This window comes from Rosa chinensis, chromosome 1 (assembly GCF_002994745.2).
Source record: "Rosa chinensis cultivar Old Blush chromosome 1, RchiOBHm-V2, whole genome shotgun sequence".
NCBI lineage: Eukaryota > Viridiplantae > Streptophyta > Magnoliopsida > Rosales > Rosaceae > Rosa > Rosa chinensis.
The window spans coordinates 20,217,575-20,222,123 of record NC_037088.1 but is presented as its reverse complement, the minus strand read 5'-3'; the positions used below and the strand labels follow the sequence as shown (position 1 = coordinate 20,222,123).

Genomic DNA, 4,549 nt, shown 5'->3' with positions numbered 1-4,549 from the left:
GGAGAGGGAGAGAGAGCTTTTTGGTGTTGGAGAATTTTTCTGAGGGGGAGACACTACTACAAAAATCGAAACACACAACACTCATCACACAACAGAACTAAAATTTGCTATTGTGTGTTAACACAAACTCTATCATACAACGGTACAAATATGTTTATATTGTGTGAATGTAAGCAAATTGAAAACTTTTTTTTTAGAAAGATATTGCACAACTGAGTTAAGAAGTTTCCGTTGTGTGAATGTGAAGCCTAGATGGAGGGAAATGAGCACATAATTCCCTCCCAGAAGGAGCTCAATTTGAACTATCCACACAATAGTTTTTTTTATATCTGTTGTATAAGAAATATTGTATGAACTTTGAGAAATCCTCTAAGTACACCTAGTGCAAGATGTACAAATTTGTACAACAGATTGTCGTAGTTCTGTTGTCTAAGCATGGAAGCAACTCAGCAAGTTGCATAGAGCGGCAAAGTTTCAATTTTTTGAAACCTATGTAGGCACAGGCAGCAAATTTCCCTCCCAGTAGCCTGCTTTGTCATCATACACTCACACAAGGATCCCTTTAGTTAGCTGTTGTTGGAGAAACTTGAGACAAGTTGAAGCCTCCCACCAAACAACTTAATTGAAGCCCGACAACCATATTCTTTCCTTTACTTTCCCCCAATTACTCCCACCAAAACAACAACCCACTCTTAACCAAATCCAAAACACCCAGCAACCAAAAGGAAGAATCAAACCGTAGAAATCGAACTCATTTCTCTACTACCCCTACTACGATTTGGATATCGATTTGGAAAATTAGGGCTTCGATACGAGTTCTTCAGGTTCATTTTGCTTTCGCCTTGTGTCAGATTAGGTTCCGAGTAATCGAGCAGCAGTGAGATGGGCAACAACACGGAGAGTTCCGAGCCTCCTGACCTTGAGAGGCAGCAGCAGCGTGACAGTGGTGCTGAGGTGGTTACCTCAATTCCCGATTCTTCTGGCGTTGAGATGCAGTGTCGCCGCTGCTGAACGTCATCGTTTCAGAACCACAGGCTTCGTCCGCCGCTACCGCCGCATCCACCTCTAATTCGTCCAAGGAGGCATAATAGAAAAGGTACAAATCTGTCAAGCACAGATTAGGTCCACAACACTTTCGTCTCTGCTTCATCTGTATCAATGCCGAAGAAGAGAGGGAGAGAGAGGCATCACAACCCATAGCCATTTCTAGCCGACAATGATGGCGCCTTTGTGGCCTCCAAGAAGCGAACCAAGTCATTGGGCTGAAATTATGCTTAGACGGAAGCAAATTATAAATCATGTTTCAGCTATGCTCCAGCAAGAGTGCCATGTTCTCTTCAGCACAGGCTCTGTCTCTGATGCCCAGGAAGACCTAGATGATGGGAAAGGGAAAGGGAAAGGGAATGAGAATAACATGCCAGGCCGCAATTCCAGCTGATAATGTCCCTGACATGGGTAAGAGGAACCTTATGAATCTGCTTCTTCTAACGAATCTCACTTCCCTCTGGTTTCCTATGCCACTTTCTTTGCTCCACCTGGGTGAGTTTGAATCATTGGTTCCTTTGTATTCCCTCTAATTTATGTTTCAGTTATGTGCTTTTCCATTGAAATCTAAGTGTATGCTTGATTAGTATGTGCTTTTGTGGTTAACTGTGATTGGATTACATGTTGAATCCCCTAATCAAATGTTAGAAAGATTCCAATTTGAACAAGCTAGTGATAAGTTATCAGATGATAACCAAGGATTATTTTTATGGTTCTAATTTCTAGACAATATCATGCTCAAACTGGTATTTTGGCATTGAATAGATTGTCATTTTATCATTAGCTCTTTGACATATTTATTTTACTCTTAATTGGAGAACAATTATAGCTCTGGTGTTGGAACTGGTGGTCAAGTTACCAAGGATGCTCTAGGAAATGATGTAATTGCAGCAGAATGGCTTAAGACCCATGGCCCTGGTGATAGGACTTTCACACAAGGATTGAAGGTACTAATGCATCTTACTACTATTTCAATTTATTTGGAAAGTTCAAGTTCATTTTACAATGTTGTTAGTCCATGTGGCTTCCAGTTTTGGCCTTGGAGAGGATTATAAATACTTTAGGAGACCAATCAGGGAATTTTTGACAGGTGCGTTTTCCTTGGTTTGCTTCTAGCATCATGCTTTTACCAAAAATTTTGGCATCTGCATCTGAAATTGTTTCTGTTAGTTGAAACTCTCTTTGTTCGAGGCATTTAGGCTTGGTTTAATCAGTAGTTGAGTGGATAAAAAGTACTTAGATTAAGAAATTTATGTGAATACAGGGGAGGAGTTGGAGAAGCTCGCTTTAGATGTAGGTTTTCCTGATGCAAGATATTATGATTAAAAATTAGAAAGGTGAAAAAACAGAAAAGCTGGAATCTTAGTTGACTTGAATTAAAACATGATTGATTAGGTGAATTTTTTTTTGGCTTAATTTTTTGAATTGCAGATACACTTAGCAGTGAAAGTTAGAAACAAAATTTATTAATGAACTAAACTGGTTTCTAATTTCTATTTTCAAATAATCAAATACATGGAAATATGTTCCTAATTTCATAAAAATACACTTTGTGTCACGTAGTTGTTCCTGCAAATCAATATACAAATGGGATCTAATATTTATTTTGCATATATCACTTTTACAAGTATATTGAAAATGTGTGATATTGGCATATGCGTTTAGGTATACTTATATGGCATTGCTCACTTCGGCAATAGTTGCCTTCACTTGATATGCAGATTCACAAAAATATGTAAAAGTAATGCCAAAGAAAGCGTATCAGCAATTTTCCATACAGATAGAGCATGAAAATGCTGGTAATCAGTTCTGTAGTTTTGTTTTCCCCTGGTAGAAAACCCTAAGCTTATATCATTGAGGTACATATATACATTTGTAGTCTGCATATTAAAAACTACATGCATGCCAAACTGAATAACTATTTCTCTACTCTGTGTTTAGGCTCCAAAAAAGCTTTAGCCAAGTTGTTCTTCAGCCGTAAGGTTCCAATTAAAAAAAAAAAAGGCAAAATTCATAGGTCCAAGATTTACGGCAAGGATTTACTACAGTTAATCAGGTAAAGCACAAGTACTTCATCATTCAAATTTTTGGACATGATTACATACTCCTTGCCTATCATCACTGCCTTACCATTTACCTCTGTATTTTTTCCTCTGTTTGATATTATCGGCTTACTACATCAGTTTTTAACTTTGATAATTTGTGTTGAATCTCCATTTTATCGTAGGCCATGTCTCATTACCAAAATAGATATAGAACAGTGACCTTTTTCCTAAAGCATCCGTAAATTTCTAGAATCATGGTGCTGCTACTTGGCCTATTCAAATATTGGAAATCCATAACTGCATGTAGCCACCAAGTTTCTCACCCTTAATTTATTTACTCAAGGAAACACATTACTGATCAAATATTCTTGGTCAATTAGAAATCACAAACTTAGAAGCCTGCCTTATTTCTTCACCAAGAAAACTAGCTTCTCTGGTTTTAAAAAAAAAAAACTAGCTTATCTGGATTTGCAACATTTTGTTAGCATAGATCTACAGAGCTTGAACAGAAACATATTTATATGTATCTAAGTGAATACTCTCTCTTTTTCCCCCCAATTTTTTAGTGCATGTAGTTTTGTTAAATTTGTTCTTAGATTATTGGAGTGTTCTTCACCTTCTTTGTGCTTTGTCTATGGTTATCGGCTTTAACATCAATTAATCACCTGCTTTGCGTTGTTTTTTTTTTCTTTCTTTTTTTTTCCTCTTCTTTTGCAAAGCAAATTTTCCCTTTGCCTGATGACGCAAATACTTACAAATCTATACTTGCAAAAACTAGATAGCTTCGTAGAATGAAAACAGATTGCTTCTTAAGAGCCCGTGTGTAGCAATATAGTATCTGTCTTGGTGATTCAAACAATATTTTTCTGCTACAGAGTCTTTAATTTGTAGGAAGCTAGAGCATTATTAAGAAGATGCGGATATCGTAAAGGAAACATAGAAGTTGCTTTACATGTATTTGAAGGGGAATAGATATTGACGCAATGACTCCAAAAAGCAGACTCACCCTTGCTTGAGCAGGCAAACATTGTAGGAGAGGTTCTTAAGGTTATGGTACCCCACCTGTGTATATATATGCTATAAGCTTACTTCTGGAAGCATATTTCTTAAAGGAAAATCATTGCAGAGTCTTGGGAGGCTTAAAGGTACTGATAATATGCTAATTTAACTTTTAATTCTTCTTTGTAGAGTCTAGAATCTTATTATATTATACATATTTTGAAACTCATTTCTTTTAATGAGGGAGTTTACTTTCTGCTAATTTGTTTTAGTGATAAGAAAGTAATAGGTATTAGCTTTGTATGAATATAACTGGTTTCCAAGACATTTGGCAATAATGGCAGTGCTAAACCATATGGACTGAAAATAATGTTTTGTTATACCATGATCTTGAGTTGTGTTACATTGGGACAGAAAAATTTAAGAGAGGGAATTTGTGAGCCTTCTACATGTTAACATCA

At 36.7% G+C, this 4,549-nt stretch overlaps 1 long non-coding RNA gene across 1 annotated transcript; it reads left to right on the top strand.

Moving 5' to 3' along the window:
• The first annotated feature begins 1,056 nt into the window (after window positions 1-1,056).
• On the top strand, window positions 1,057-4,222 carry LOC112182895. Its single transcript, XR_005804572.1, has 4 exons — window positions 1,057-1,991; window positions 2,076-2,134; window positions 2,986-3,100; window positions 3,965-4,222. It is a non-coding gene; the product is annotated as an uncharacterized LOC112182895 (long non-coding RNA).
• Window positions 4,223-4,549: the final 327 nt, after the last annotated feature.